General features: G+C 40.5%; 1 long non-coding RNA gene across 1 annotated transcript; it reads left to right on the top strand.

Moving 5' to 3' along the window:
• Positions 1-567: 567 nt before the first annotated feature.
• LOC116570986 lies at positions 568-16769 on the top strand. Its single transcript, XR_004277628.1, has 4 exons — positions 568-580; positions 2496-2502; positions 16041-16045; positions 16713-16769. It is a non-coding gene; the product is annotated as an uncharacterized LOC116570986 (long non-coding RNA).
• Positions 16770-17152: the final 383 nt, after the last annotated feature.

A 17152-nucleotide genomic window follows, 5' to 3' on the forward strand; every position in this document is an offset into this window, starting at 1 on the left:
ATGTGCTTCTTCTTCTTTTTTTTTTTTTTTATTATAATTTTAATTTTTTTAAATTAATTTATTTAGTTTCAGAAAAACAGTATTCATTATTTTTTCACCACACCCAGTGCTCCATGCAATCCGTGCCCTCTATAATACCCACCACCTGGTACCCCAACCTCCCAACCCCCGCCACTTCAAGTGAATGGCTCTTCCTCAGATGTTTGAGTCCTTTGGAAACTGGGCTCTGAGCTCAATTCCATTGTGGTTGACTATGGCCACCCTATCAGAGTTTCCGTCTAGGTCTCCAGTTACCCTAGAGTAGGAAAAAAGCAAACTGAAAGGGGAGTAGTGGAGTAGGAAGGTGGTCTAAGGAGAGTTTTTCTGACCTAAAGAGAACTACAACCCTCTTCTCGGGCAGCGAAGGCAGCCCCTTCTGACTTCGATTCACTTGCTGGTGGATGCTTAGCAGCCATCACCCAGACAGCACTTCCTGGTTTGGGGACTGTATTAGTGGCCTCGGGCTGCCGTAACAAAATACTACACTCCGGGTGGCTTCAGATAACAGGAATTTCTTTACTCACAGTTCTGGAGGCTGGAAGTCCAAAATCAAGGTTTTGGCAGATTTGGTCCCTTCTGAGGGAGAATCCCTTTCAGATGCCTCTCTCCTTGCTCTGGTGGTCCTTGGTTTTCCCCACTTGGAGGTGCTTCCACCATCTTTACATGCTGTTGTCCATGCGTCTCTGTCTTCCTGTGGCTGTCTTTGTGGAGGGACCTGAGTCATACTGGATGAGGGACCCACCCTCATCTTAACTGATCACATCTTTAGTCATCGTATTTCCAAATAAGCTCACCTTCTGAGGTACTGGAGGAGGACTTTAATCTCTCTCATTTTGGGGGGTGAAGGAGACGTAGTTCAACCCATAAGAGAGGCCAAAGACTGAAGGACCTTCAGCAGGTGGACCTGGAGGGGTTATGAGGGCTACTTGGAAGCCCTGCCAGAACAATGGGCTTGTTAATTCTACAGGGACAGTTGTCCAAACTCTGAGACTTTGTAAGATCCCATATTTGTATACATTATTCCATCGTGGGGATTTTGGTGTGGAGTAATAATACAAATGAACTTATTTAAGCCAGGGCCGTTTTGGTTGCAGGGAATGGAAACCTAGTTCCAGCTGAGTTAAACAAAGACATAAAAGAAATCTATTGGCTGACATAACAGGATACTCTGGGAATGGATGGATCTGCCTTTAGGCAAGATGGAATCTAAGTCTTCATGTCTTCAGAGGTGTCTCTGTCTCAGTCTCTCTCTTACTCTCTCTTCCTCTTCCTCCTGGCAGGCTCTCCTCACAAAGGGGTAAAATGGTGATTCAGCGTCCCAAGCTCACATTGTCTCAGTTTAGCCACATTAGCAGAAAAAACTTATTTCCAGCTCCCTGTATCATTTCTAGGGAAGACACTGATTGGCCTTTCTTGGGTCTTGTGCCCATATACGAGCCAGTCATTGCGGCCAGGGAATTAGGGTGCCCAGCTCGGCCAGCCTGGATTGTGTGTTCACCCTTGGGAGGCGTGTCCATGGTGGGTTGTCCTACTAGAACCTCATGAAAATTGGAGCAGGGATTTCTCAGGGAAATCTGCAGAAGGGAGTGGAGAAGCACTGTGTTAGACACGATAGCGCTACACTCCCCTATATAAGTCAAGTCAGTTTAAAGAAGAAAGGGGGAATTTGTTAGAAGGATGCAGGGGTGTCTCACGGAATGCAAGGCAGGCTTATAGCTGGGCCTCTGGAGGGAACCTGAAGCAATCAAAGCCCAGGCAGCTTCTTTTTGCTGAGATGCTATGTTCTCCTCTCCCTGAAAGCCCCCTTTCTTTGCTTCTTAGTCTACCCTGTGGGAAGAAAGTGGTTTCCCTATACCCACCCAGTTTTTAATCTTCTTCATTCAGGGACTAGCCCAGTTTAAAATTCACAAGCAATTAATCAACCATGCTCAGTATATCATAGTGGGTTTTTTTTTTTTTTTTAAGATTTTTATTTATTTATTTGACAAACAGAGATCACAAGTAGGCAGAGAGGCAGGCAGAGAGAGAGGAGGAAGCAGGCTCCCCACCGAGCAGAGAGCCGGATGCGGGGCTTGATCCCAGGACCCTGAGATCATGACCTGAGCCGAAGGCAGAGGCCCAACCCACTGAGCCACCCAGGCGCCCCTCATAGTGGGTTTTTTAATCGCTGGGAAGTATTTCACTGTATGAATATATATATCCTTTCACCAGTTGATGGATGTTGACATTATTTCCAGTTCGGGGCTTTTCTAAGAATAGCTGCTTAACCTACTGTTTAACAAAACCCCAGATAATTGTGATGCAAGCAGACCCCATTTTGAGAAACTGCTCTAAGGCTGAAAACTGATGCCTGAAAAGGTCAAGTAAATTTCCAAAGCTACGTAGTCCAGAAGGCTCTGGTTACAGAAGGTGGATTCAAGAGCTGGTGCTCTTCCTTCTCTCATGGTAGACCTAAGCAGAGCAGTGTGAAGAGTTGGCTCAAGACCTTCAGGACTAGAATGGAGCTCTTCTAGGATATTCAGAGGAGGGCCTTGAAAATAAGTCATACCTTTCAGTTACCAGTTGCTGCATAAGAAAACATGCCCAGCTTCGGCTTACACAACAGTTATTTCTTAGGATCCTGTGGCAGGTCTGGGTGGTTCTTCTGTTGGTCTTGCCTGGGCTCTCTCATAAGGCTGCACTCAGCTGGCAGGTCTCCTGCATGCTGGCCTCAGCTGGGATGACCAGGACAGCTAGCTGGGCTGCCCTCTCCATGATCTCTCATCCTCAGGGAGTTTGGACCAGGCTTCCCCACATGACCGTGGCAGTTTTCCAAGAGAGAAAGCTGCAGTGCTCAAGCCCTTATCAGGTCTCCACTTGCGTCGTGTTTGCTAATGTCCATTGGCCAAAACGAAGTCCCAAGATTAAGAGGAGAGAAAATTAAGAACTGAAACAAAGACTGACATGATGGAGAATATGAGCATACGCTGTTCTACAAATGAACTCTACATCTGTTCTTTCAGCCGGTTTTTACTTTCCCTAGGTGCTATGCAAAGCACTGGAGCTCTGTTTCTCAAAACGGGGGTCACCAGAGCATGTGGAATACCCGGGTAGGTGGTGAGAAATGGCTGAGAGAGGTGTCTAAGTAGATGGGCCCAAGACACTTCCCTGGTTTTGTGGTCTTCCTGTAACCTATGGAGGGATCTAGAAGTCACTGCCCGCCCCCACTGGGGGAGCGTAGCAGATACATATGCCCTAACCGTACTGTCCTGCCCTTGCCACTGCAGTTACAGGGCAGGGCCTCCAACGGCTAGCACCTGGACGTTCTGCCTGAAGGCTAGAGACGGAACAGGCCTCAACCAAAGACGGACAGGTGTTGGTGTAGAATAGTAAAACCAAACCAGTTATTCATTGTAATCCTAGAGGCAGAGTCCCCATTATTCCACTAATCAATGTGTAAATTCCACTAAAAATATATAAGACTACTGTCTTGCTGATGCCTTCCACCCCAAAGAAGGTTGAGGATCAAGTCCTTCCTTGCATTTCTGAAGGGGCCTCCTAACTAATCTTCTGGCTCCAATCTTGTTTCCCGCCAGCCTACTCACTGCACCTCAGAGGAACCTTTGAAATATGAATAGGATGATTAACTTTGTGAGAATCGGGATGGTGTCTTTTACTGTCTATTGTACCTTCAGCACTTAGCAAGGCCTGCACATCGAAGGCACCTCGTCAGTATTTACTGACAGGATGTCGTTGGAGATTCCCAGCTCATGGACGGATTATATTCCAGAAGGTTTCTCTTGTGAAGAGGCCCTTAGGAATTTGGAGTGTGCTTAGCCATCATAACATAGGTGCTTCTTGGCTTGTCAGATTAGCTTATAAAAAACTAAATTCGAGGATCTAGCCTAACCATGGTCCCAGGTTGCCTGGTTCCCTTGAGCAGGACAGCCTAAGAGGAAGGAGAGAGGAAGAAGAAATGGGAGAAGGATAGGCCTTAGGAGGCATTTGGAATTGGATAATTTGTCTTTAACATCTTCCTTTTTCACACTTACATTTTGGTACGTCTCTGTCCCTGTGTGTCTCTTCCATACCTGGTCTTCACCGCGCCGTCCTCCAGCGACATGCAAGGTCTTACCCTCTCGATACTGGCATTCACAGCCCTAGTCCCAGTGCACGTGATTTCAAGTGTGAAGAGGAAAGTGCCCCGGTTGAGTGAATTCACACTTCAGATAGATGTTTAATAGCTGTTTAGCCTTACTAGAGATATTTCCTATTTTCTAAAACGAATGTACATTAAATGAGTCTTTAATTAGTGGGGGTCACAGTAACAAGATAAAATGAAAAAAATGGTGAAAGATTTTGAAAGAGATTTTGGAACGTGTACTCTCACCAACTCTTCAGCCTTCCTTCAAATTCTCCCTCTAATCATCTAGATTATTTGTGGTTTTATAACTGTAGGTGCTTAAAAGATCCTTCCCTGGGCGCCTGGGTGGCTCAGTGGGTTAAATCCTCTGCCTGCAGCTCAGGTCAAGATCTCAGGGTCCTGGGATTGAGTCCCGCATCGGGCTCTCTGCTCTGCAGAGCAGAGAGCCTGCTTCCTCCTCCTCCTCTCTCTCTCTGCCTGCCTCTCTGCCTACTTGTGATCTCTGTCAAATAAATAAATAAATAAAATCTTAAAAAAAAAAAAAAAAAAAGATCCTTCCCTGCTTCTTTTTCCACATAGCTTTTCCTGTAGGCCTGGTTGAGGAGGGGACGTTTGAGGGAGTGCATCTGGGGGTGGGAAGCCCGCCAAGTGGACCCTTCTTTGGCTTTGCTGGTTTGCCCCATCCCTGGTGGCTTTGCCCAGCAACATGCACTTTTGAGCTTGTTCTGCCTGAGCGGATGCTGGAACCAGACCCAAGGTCATACTGTGGTTAGTACTCAAAGAGCAGGAACCAGGACAGTTGCAGGGAATTTCTAACCAGACAGTCTGGGGATTTCCATCCTAACATTTGTATTCTCTTTAATTCTGTGTTATTCAACTGTCGTCTGTTTGGCCACCACAAAGAACTCTGTGCCTAGGGGAATTCTGCTTTTACGGCTTTAGGAAACAAATTGGATTATAGAAGGGATTAAAGCAATACTGGCCCAACTTCACACAGATATTTAGAAGAAAGCACGTCTCCTTGCTGCTCAGTCTATGGGTTTTTATTGTTGTTGTTAAAAAGTAGATGCTTCATATCACCTAAAATATAAGGCTTGCTTTAATAAGCTTGAGGATTAGCTCTTCCTTTTCGAGGCAGAAAGTAAATAATAAATTTATATTTGCAGCATTTTCCCATTGACCTGAGATAGCATTTTTCAAAGTATGTTGTTCCACTGAACACTAGTGAATTTTTAAAAGGGTTTCCAAACACAAAGGTCTACTCACTCTCTGTCATCTTGGAGACTTACAGTTCACATTAGCATATTAAAGGTTCTGGGAAGTTTTGTGGCGGTAAATCAAAATTTGTTGCACTCAGCACTCTCCACATTCATCTGGTTAAGAATTCCCTTCTTGGGGCACGTGGGTGGCAGTCTGGTTAAGTGTCTGCCGGGCTCGGGTCCTGAGACGCAGCCCCCAAGTCGGAGTCCCTGCTCACTGGGCTCTCTTCTCGCTCCGCCTCTCCCCTGCTCGTGCTTGCATTCGCTTTCTCTCTCAAATAAATAAACAAAATCTTAAAAAAGAAGAAGAAGAAGAAGAATTCCCTTCTTTATGAGGCGCCTGGGTGGCTCATTTGGTTAAGCATCTGCCTTTGCTCAGGTCATGATCCCGGAGTCCTGGGATCAAGTCCCTAGTCAGGCTCCACGCTGAGTGGGGAGCCTGCTTCTCTTTCTTCCTCTGCCCCTCCCCCTCAACTGTGTGCTCTCTCTTTCTCTATCAAACAAATAAATTTTTTAAAAAATCTTAAAAATTGGGCGCCTGGGTGGTTCAGTGGATTAAGCCGCTGCCTTCGGCTCAGGTCATGATCTCAGGGTCCTGGGATCGAGTCCCGCATCGGGCTCTCTGCTCAGCAGGGAGCCTGCTTCCCTCTCTCTCTGCCTGCCTCTCTGTCTACTGTGATCTCTCTCTGTCAAATAAATAAATAAAAATCTTTTAAAAAAAAATCTTAAAAATTAAAAAAGAATTCCCCTTCTTTTCTTTTCCTTTTTTTTTTTTTTTTTTTTTTTTTTGTGAGACACCGTTACCACGTAATAGGCTTTGAGAAATAATGGATGAAAGTAAACAGAATTGGAAACTCAATCTACAATAGGCCCGTTATTTTCTTCTGAGATCAAGAACTTTCTATTGCCTTGGCTATGCTCTCTGCTATGGATGACAGAATAACATCACAACTTGCATTTCTGGGAAGGCTTTGACTTAAGTTGTTTCAATGATGTTTGTTTTCTTCCTGCACGAAAGATGCCTTGGTTTGTGGGGAACTGATGTCAAGTCTCAGGTGCAAATAAGGGAAATAGTTCTGTTTCTTTACAGCCAGTTTCGAAATGTCTTACAACTTTGTGTCGCTTTTCTTCCCCCCCAAGGTAATTTTGGCTATTCTACAACTTTTTCATTTGCATATAAACTTTAAAACCAGATTGTCAATTTCTACAAAAATTCACCTGTTAAACGGATTTTTCTATTCTTTTTTTTTTTAAGATTATTTATTTATTTATTTGATAGAGAGAGATGACAAGTAGACGGAGAGGCAGGCAGAGAGAGAGAGGGAAACAGGCTCCCCGCCGAGCAAAGAGCCCGATGTGGGACTCGATCCCAGATCCCTGAGATCATGACCTGAGCCGAAGGCAGTGGCTTAACCCACGGAGCCACCCAGGTGCCCCGGATTTTTCTATTCTGATTACACTAAATCTGTTGGCTGAGGACCGATGCCTTAACAATGCTGAGTTTTTCAATCTATGAACGTGGTTTTGATATTACGATATAATGAATATCTATTTGGTCTTTGTCCGTGTTGATTCCTGCCATAAGAACTTACCCGAATCCTAAGAGTATCTTTTTGTATGCCAGTGAGATGATTGATGGCGAGGGACCCTAGGAGAGCTTCAGAATGGGAATGTGTTGCCAGAAAGATCAAGGCTTGATTAGAGGGTTGGAAATCGCAGCCTCCCTCCACCTACATCTGACATCCAGGGAGGAGAGGGGATAGAGATTGAGTTAATAAACAATGGCTGATGATTTAATCAATCATGCCTATGTAATGAAGCCTCCATAAAACCCCCTACCTATGGGGTTTGGAGAACTTTCAGATTAGTGAACACATATATATTTCAGGAGTGTGCTATATTTCCAGTTCCCTGGGGACAGAGTTTCCTGTTCTTATGATCCTTTAGGATCCTGCCCTATGTACCTCTTCATCTGGCTGGCCATTTTTTCCCTTATAAGAAACTAGTGATAGTAAGAAAAGTGCTTTCTTGAGTTCTGTGAGCCATTCTAGCAAATTATCAAGGCGGGGGGTTGTGGGAACTACCAATTTGTAGCAGGTCGCTCAGAGGTATGGGAGCTCTAGGACTTTGATTAGTCTCTGAAATGGTGGCAGACTGACCTAAGCTCTGGTGTCTGATGCTGACTCTGGAAATTTAGTGTCCTTATAAGAAGAGGAAATTTTGACACAGATGACTATCTACAAGACAGGGAGAAAGACTTCAGAAGAAACCAAAGCTATCAATACCTTGCTGTCAGACTTTTAGCCTCCAGAATTGTGAGAAAACAAATTTCTGTGGTTTAAGCTACCCAGTCTGTGTTATGACAGCTCTTGACTTCACCTACCATCTATATGTTTATTCCTCTCAATATTTCATCTCTTGTCCAAATTTTGCTCCTGAGATCTAGATCCATGTATTTAACTAACCACATACTTGATACCTTCACTCGAGGTAACTCCAAGAAGACTAGCTGAGTCTAGAAGTATTGAAGAGAGACTTTAGCTGTTGTCCTTGCAGGAAAGGCAGAGTTTAGACATGGAGCTCAGCTAAGTAATTGCCTGATCAAACAAAAAAGATCAACACTCTCTAGAGGAATATAGCAAAATCAAGAGCTTCTACAAGGTTCATAGTATCCACATAAAATAAAAAATTTCTAGACTTCCAAAGAAATAGGAAAATGTGATTCTGTACTAAGAAAAAAAGAGAATCAATATACACCAACCTTAAAATGACTTATGTTGGATTTAGCTGATAAATATGTAAAACACCTATTAGAACTATTGTAGTAACTCATGGAGATAAGGAAATGTACTCATTGTTTTAGAACAACAGATGGAAAATCTCAGCAGAAATAAGAAATTATGAAATAAAATAGAACTTCTTGAACTAAAAAGTATGTTATTGTAAATTAAAATGTATTGGACAACTTGACAGCAGAATAGAAATGACTGAAAAGTCAATTTGATGACACAGCAATCAAAACTATCTAATTTGAAGGAAAGAAGGGAAAATATATTTTTAAAAAGATTTTATTTATTTATTTGACAGAGAGAGATTACAAGTAGGCAGAGAGGCAGGCAGAGAGAGAAGGGGAAGCAGGCTCCCTGCCAAGCAGAGAGCCTGATATGGGGCTCGGTCCCAGGACCCTGAGATCATGACCAGAGGTGAAGGCAGAGGTCTAACCCACTGAGCCACCCAGGTACCACAGGAAAAATATTTTTTAAATGATTTAGTCACGGGTATCTGTGGAACAATATCCAAAGGTCTGACATGGGTAATTGGAGCCCCAGAAGGAGAATAAGGAGAAAACAGGACCTTTTATTTAAAGAAATAAATAGCAAAAATGTCCCCAAATTTGCTAAAAGACATTATTTAAAGATTCACGAAGAACTCCAATCAGGATAAACAAAGAAAATCATGTCAAGCTATATCATAGTCAGACTTGTGAAAACTAAAAATAAAGAGGAAATATTGAAAACATTCAGAAGAATCTGATACATTATATACAGAGAAACAAAGATTCCAGTGACTATGGACACATCCTCAGAAATCATGGGGACCAGTGTTCGTAAAGTGCTAAAAGAAAAAAAGTCAACATAGATGTATACAAATTAAAACTATAACATTAAGAACAAAGGAGGTAAGTGGAAATGTAGAGTTATAAGAATCACACATTTTACATAAAGTAGAATTATATTAAGTCTCAGTTGAGTTCAGAGAAGTTTGAGAGTCTGATTTCTAGGGCAATCACTAGGAAGTGAAGCAAGGAAGTGTATGTAAGAAGCCAATTGATGAATTACAATGGAATTCTAGAAAGTATTCAATGAACATAAAAGAAGGCAAGAATAGAGGAAAAGAAGTACAACAGACAGGGTAAACAGAAAATAAATAGCGATATTCATACAACTGGAATAATAGTCAATGATGAAAAGGAATGAGTTCCTGACCCATGTACCAACATGGATAAATGTCAAGAACTTTATGCTAAGTGAAGGAAGCCAGACACAGATTAAATACTGTGTTTTGAATTTTTCAAATTTTTAAATTTTTAAAAAATTTAATGTTTTTTAAAATTTTAAAAATTTTAAACATATAATGTATTATTAGTTTGTGAATCACCAGGTTTACACACTCCACAGCACTCACCATAGCACATACCCTCCCCAATGTCCATAACCCCACCACCCTCTCCCTCCCCCCTCCCCCCGATCCCCCTCAGTTTGTTTTGTGACACTAAGAGTCTCTTATGGTTTGTCTCCCTCCTGGTCCCATCTTGTTTCATTTATTGTTTTCCTACCCCTAAAACCTCCACGTTGCATCTCCACTTCCTCATATCAGGGAGATCATATGATAGTTGTCTTTCTCCGATTGACTTATTTTGCTAAGCATAATACCCTCTAGTTCCATCCACGTCGTCACAAATGGCAAGATTTCATTTCTTTTGATGGCTGCATAGTATTCCATTGTAGATATATACCACATCTTCTTGATCCATTCATCTGGTGATGGACATCTAGGTTCTTTCCATAGTTTGCCTATTGTGGACATTGCTGCTATAAACATTCAGGTGAACATGCCCCTTCGGATCACTACGTTTGTAGCTTTAGGGTAAATACCCAGTAGTGAAATTGCTAGCTTGTAAGGTAGCTCTATTTTCAACTTTTTGAGGACCCTCCATGCTGTTTTCCAGAGTGGTTGCACCAGCTTGCATTCCCACCAACAGTGCAGGAGGGTTCCCCTTTCTCTGCACCCTCGCTAACAACTGTCGTTTCCTGACTTGTTAACTTTAGCCATTCTGACTGGTGTGAGGTGGTATCTCATTGTGGTTTTGATTTGTATTTCCCTGATGCTGAGTGATGTGGAGCATTTTTTCATGTGTCTCTTGGCCATCTGGATGTCTTCTTTGCAGAAATGTCTGTTCATGTCTTCTGCCTATTTCTTGTTTGTATTATTTGTTCTTTGGGTGTTGAGTTTGATAAGCTCTTTATAGATTTTGGATACTAGTCCTTTATCTGATATGTCATTTGCAAATATCTTCTCCCGTTCTGTCAGTTGTCTTTTGGTTTTGTTGACTGTTTCCTTTGCTGTGCAAAAGCTTTTGATCTTGATGAAGTCCCACTAGTTAATTTTTGCCCTTACTTCCCTTGCCTTTGGTGATGTTCCTAGGAAGAAGTTGCTGTGGCTGAGGTCAAAGAGGTTGCTGCCTGTGTTCTCCTCGAGGATTTTGATGGATTCCTTTCTCACATTGAGGTCCTTCAACCATTTTGAGTCTATTTTCATGTGTGATGTAAGGAAATGGTCCAGTTTCATTTTTGGCATGTGGCTGTCCAATTTTCCCAACATCATTTGTTGAAGAGGCTGTCTTTATTCCATTGAACATTCTGTCCTGCTTTGTCGAAGATTAGTTGACCATAGAGTTGAGGGTCTATTTCTGGGCTCTCTATTCTGTTCCATTGATCTATGTGTCTGTTTTTGTGCCAGTACCATACTGTCTTGATGATGACAGATTTGTAACAGAGCTTGAAGTCTAGAATTGTGATGGCTACCAACTTTGGCTTTCTTTTTCAATATTCCTCTGGCTATTCGAGGTCTTTTCTGGTTCCATATAAATTTTAGGATTATTTGTTCCATTTCTTTGAAAACAAATGATGGTACTTTGATAAGGATTGCATTAAATGTGTAGATTGCTTTAGGTAGCATAGACATTTTCACAATATTTGTTCTTCCAATCCATGAGCATGGAACGTTTTTCCATTTCTTTTTGTCTTCCTAAATTTCTTTCAAGAGTACTTTATAGTTTTCTGAGTACAGATTCTTTGCCTCTTTGGTTAGGTTTATTCCTAGGTATCTTATGATTTGGGGTGCAATTGTAAGTGGGATCAACTCCTTAATTTCTCTTTCTTCTGTCTTGTTGTTGATGTATACAAATGCAACTGATTTTGTTTTTATATCCTGACACTTTACTGAATTCCTGTACAAGTTCTAGCAGATTTGGAGTGGAGTCTTTTGGGTTTTCCACATAAAGTATCATATCATCTGCAAAGAGTGAGAGTTTGACTTTCTTGCCAATTTGGATGCATTTAATTTCTTTTCGTTGTCTGATTACTGAGGCTAGGACTTCCAGTACTATGTTGAATAGCAGTGTTGATAATGGACATCCCTGCCATGTTCCTGACCTTAGTGGAAAAACTCTCAGTTTTTCTCCATTGAGAATGATATCTGCAGTGGGTTTTTCATAGATGGCTTTGATAATATTGAGGTATTTGCCGTCTTTCCCTACACTCTGAAGAGTTTTGATCAGGAAGGGATGCTGTACTTTGCCAATGCTTTTTCAGCACCTATTGAGAGCATCATATGGTTCTTGTTCTTTCTTTTATTAATGTATTGTATCACACTGATTGATTTGTGGATGTTGAACCAAACTTGCATCCCTGGAATAAATCCCACTTAGTTGTGGTGAATAATCCTTTTGATGTACTGTTGGATCCTATTGGCTAGTATTTTGGTGAGAATTTTTGCATCCGTGTTCATCAAGGATATTGATCTGTAATTATCATTTTTGATGGGGTCTTTGTCTGGTTTTGGGATCAAGGTGATGCTGGCCTCATAAAATGAGTTTGGAAGTTTTCCTTCCGTTTCTATATTTTGGAACAGTTTCAGGAGAATAGGAATTAATTCTTCTTTAAATGTTTGGTAGAATTCACCTGGGAAGCTGTCTGGCCCTGAGTTCTTGTTTGTTGGCAGATTTTTGATGACTGCTTTAATCTCCTTACTGTTTATGGGTCTGTTCAGGTTATCTGTGTCTTCGTGGTTCAGTTTTGGTTATGTATGTGTCTCTAGGAATGCATTCATTTCTTCCAGATTGTCAAATTTGCTGGCGAATAGTTGCTCATTATATATTCTTATAATTGTTTGTATTTTTTTGGTGTTGGTTGCGATCGCACCTCTTTCATTCATGATTTTATTAGTGTGGGTCCTTTCTCGATTCTTTTTGATAAGTCTGGCCAGTGGTTTATCAATCTTATTAATTCTTCCAAAGAACTAGCTCTTAGTTTTGTTGATTTGTTCTACTGTTCTTTTGGTTTGTATTTCATTGATTTCTGCTCTGATCTTTATTATAATTTCTCTTCTCCTGCTGGGTTTAGGATTTCTTTGTTCTTTCTCCAGCTCCTTTAGATATAAGGTTAGACTGTGTACTTGAGACTTTTGTTTCTTGAGAAAGGCTTGTATCACTATATACTTTCCTCTCAGGACCGTCTTTGCTGTGTCCCACAGAGTTTGAACCATTGTGTTTTCATTATCATTTGTTTCCATGAATTTTTTAAATTCTTTAATTTCCTGGTTGACGTGTTCATTCTTTAGTAGGATGCTCTATAGTCTCCATGTATTTGGGTTCTTTCCAACTTTCCTCTTGTGACTGAGTTCTAGCTTCAGAGATTGTGGTCTGGAAATATGCAGGGAATGATCTCAGTCTTTTGGTACCAGTTAAGATCTCATCCCAGAATGAGATCTATTCTGGAGAATGTTCCATGCTCACTAGAGAATAATGTGTATTCAGGGGCACCTGGTTGCTCAGTGGGTTAAAGCCGCTGCCTTCGGCTCAGGTCATGATCCCAGGGTCCTGGGATCAAGCCCCACGTTGGACTCTCTGCTCAGCGGGGAGCCTACTTCCCTCTCTCTCTCTCTCTCTGCCTGCCTCTCAGCCTACTTGTGATCTCTGTCAAGTAAAAAAATAAAAAAGAATTAAAAAAAAAAAAGAATGTTTATTTCATTGCTTTGGGATGGAATGTTCTGAATATATCTGGTTCAGTGTGTCATTTAAAGCCTTTATTTCCTTGTTGATCTTTTGCTTAGATGATCTGTCCATTTCACTGAAGGGGGTGTTAAAATCCCCTACTATTATTGTATTATTGTTGATGTGTTTCTTTGATTTTGTTATTAATTGGTTTATATAGTTGGCTGCTTCCATGATAGGGGTATAGATATTTAAAATTGTTAGATCTTCTTGTATCCCTTTGAGTAGGATGTAGTGTCCTTTTTCATCTCTTATTATAGTCTTTGACTTAAAAATCTAATTGATCTGATATAAGGATTGCCATCCCAGCTTTCTTTTGATGTCCATTAGGGTGGTAAGTTGTTTTCCGCCCCCTCACTTTAAATCTGGAGGTGTTTGGGTCTAAAATGAGTTTCTTATAGACAGCATATCAATGGTCTTGTGTTTTGTGTGTGTGTGTGTTTTTTTTTCCATTCTTATACCCCTTGTCTTTTGATTGGGGCATTTAACCCATTTACATTCAGGGTAAGTACTGACAGATATAAATTTAGTTCTGTTTATTGCCTGTAAGGTGTCTTTTACTGTATATTGTCTCTGTTGCTTTCTGGTCTATTACTTTTAGTCTCTCTCTTTACTTGGAAGACTCTTTTCAATACCTTTCAATATTTCCTGTAGGGCTATTTTGGTGTTTGCAAATTCTTTTAGTTTTTGTTTATCTTGGAAGCTTTTTATCTTTCCTTCTATTTTCAATGACAGCCTAGCTGGATATAGTATTCTTGGCTGCATATTTTTCTTGTTTAGTGCTCTGAATATATCATGGCAGTCCTTTCTGGCCTCCTAGGTCTCTGTGGATAGGCCTGCTGCCAATCTAATATTTCTACCATTGTATGTTATAGACCTCTTATCCCAAGCTACTGTCAGGATTTTCTCTTTGTCATTAAGACTTGTAAGGTTTATTATTAGATGACGGGGTGTAGACCTAATTTTATTGATTTTGAGAAGGTTTCTCTGTGCCTCCTGGATTTTGATGCTTGTTCCCTTTGCTGTATTAGGGAACTTCTCTATTATAATTTACTCCAATATACCTTCTGCCCCTCTCTCTCTTTCTTCTTCTTCTGGGGTATCAATTATTCTAATTTTTTTCCATCTTATGGTATCACTTATCTCTCATATTCTCCCCTTGTGGTCCAGTAGTTTGTCTCTTTTGCTCAGCTTCTTTATTCTCTGTCATTTAATCTTCTCTGTCAATAATTCTCTCTTTTGCCTCATTTATCCTAGCAGTAAGAACCTTCATTTTTTATTGCACCTCATTAATAGCCTTTTTAAAATTTCAACTTGGTTAAATTTTAGTTCCTTTATTTCTTCGGGACAGTATTTTATTTCTCTAGAAGGGGATTCTCTGATATCTTCCATGCCTTTTTCAAGCCCAGCTAGGACCTTAATTGTCATTATGAACTCTAGTTCTTTTTTTTTTTTTTAATATTTTTAAAATTTATTTTCAGTGTAACAGTATTCCTTGTTTTTGCACCACACCCAGTGCTCCATGCAATCCGTGCCCTCTCTAATACCCACCACCTGGTTCCCCCAACCTCCCACCCCTCGCCCGTTCAAATCCCTCAGATTGATTTTCAGAGTTCATAGTCTCTCATGGTTCACCTCCCCTTCCAATTTCCCTCAACTCCCTTCTCCTCTCAGAAGAGACCCGAATTGCTAAGGAAATGTTGAAAAACAAAAATAAAACTGAGGGCATCACGTTACCTGATTTCAAGCTTTACTACAAAGCTGTTATCACCAAGACAGCATGGTACTGGCATAAAAACAGACACATAGAACAGTGGAACAGAGTAGAGAGCCCAGATATGGACCCTCATCTCTATGGTCAAATAATCTTCGACAAAACAGGAAAAAATATACAGTGGAAAAAAGACAGTCTCTTCAATAAATGGTGCTGGAAAAATTGGACAGCTATATGTAGAAGAATGAAACTCGACCATTCTCTTACACCATACACAAAGATAAACTCAAAATGGATAAAAGACCTCAACATGAGACAGGAATCCATCAGAATCCTAGAGGAGAACATAGGCAGTAATCTCTTCGATATTAGCCACAGCAACTTCTTTCAAGATACGTCTCCAAAGGCAAAGGAAACAAAAGCGAAAATGAACTTTTGGGACTTCATCAAAATCAAAAGCTTCTGCACAGCAAAGGAAACAGTCAACAGAACAAAGAGGCAACCCACGGAATGGGAGAAGATATTTGCAAATGACAGTACAGACAAAAGGTTGATATCCAGGATCTATAAAGAACTCCTCAAACTCAATACACACAAAACAGATAATCATATAAAAAATGGACAGAAGATATGAACAGACACTTCTCCAATGAAGACATACAAATGGCTATCAGACACATGAAAAAATGTTCATCATCACTAGCCATCAGGGAGATTCAAATTAAAACCACATTGAGATACCACCTTACACCACTCAGAATGACCAAAATTAACAAGACAGGAAACAACATGTATTGGAGGGGATGTGGAGAAAGGGGAACCCTCTTACACTATTGGTGGGAATGCAAGTTGGTGCAGCCACTTTGTAGAACAGTGTGGAGATTCCTCAAGAAATTAAAAATAGATCTTCCCTATGACCCTGCAATTGCACTACTGGGTATTTACCCCAAAGATACAGATGTCGTGAAAAGAAGGGCCAACTGTACCCCAATGTTTATAGCAGCAATGGCCGCGGTCGCCAAACTGTGGAAAGAACCAAGATGCCCTTCAACGGACAAATGGATAAGGAAGATGTGGTCCACATACACTATGGAGTATTGTGCCCCCATCAGAAAGGATGAATACCCAACTTTTGTAGCAACATGGATGGGACTGGAAGATATTATGCTGAGTGAAATAAGTCAAGCAGGGAGAGTCAATTACCACATGGTTTCACTTATTTGTGGAACGTAACAAATAGCATGAACTCTAGTTCTGACATATTACTAATGTCCATATTGATTAGGTCCCTAGCCACTGGTACTGCGTTGTGTTCTTTTTTTTGTGGTGTGTTTGTCTGCCATGTCATTTTATTCAGATAAGAATAAATTTGAGAGAACAAAATACTAAAAGTGTGGCAAAGACCCCAGAAAAATATATGCTAACCAAATCAGAAGAGACCTGAAACCAGGGTGAGAAGAAAGGGGGAAAAAACAAAAAAAATTAAAAAAAAATACATATGTTAGACTGATGAATAAAACAGAGCCACCCACTTGATTTTGGGTGTATTCTGGTCTCTTAGAGGAAACTACCTCTCAAAATTTTAATGAAAGAAAAATATATGTATACAAAAATAAAGGTAAACACGATGAAGGGATGGAATATGGCTGTAAAGATGAAAATTTTAAAAGATTCTAATAAATGAATTGGTAAGTTGGTTGGGAAAATGAAAAAAAAAAATGAGAGAATGTGATCAGGCTGGAGCTAGACTTAGGGTATATTTGATCTACTAGAAGAAATTGTATCCCAAAATTTTAAAGAGGAAAAAAACTATATGTATACAAAAAATAAGGTTAAATACAATGAAGGGCTAAAATATATCTATAACTATGAAAACTTAAAATGATTTTTTAGAAAGGTATTCATAATATAAAATAGTTTTAAAAGGTTAAAAGAGGAAAGAGGAAAATTTTAAAAAATAGAATAAGAAAAAAATAAAATTCAAAAAATTTAACTTTTCAAGGCTAAAGAATCATGGGGAAAAAAGCCATGAATTCTATGTTTTGCTTTCCCCTAGCTCTAGAGTTCCACAGTTCTCAGTGACAGGAGACCTTGGTCCTGATGGATGTTCTTGCTGATCTTCTGGAGGAGGGGCCTGTTGCCATGATTCTGAAATGTCTTTGCCCAAGGAGGAATTGCACCGA

Source organism: Mustela erminea, chromosome 12 (assembly GCF_009829155.1).
Source record: "Mustela erminea isolate mMusErm1 chromosome 12, mMusErm1.Pri, whole genome shotgun sequence".
Classification (NCBI taxonomy): Eukaryota; Metazoa; Chordata; class Mammalia; order Carnivora; family Mustelidae; genus Mustela; species Mustela erminea.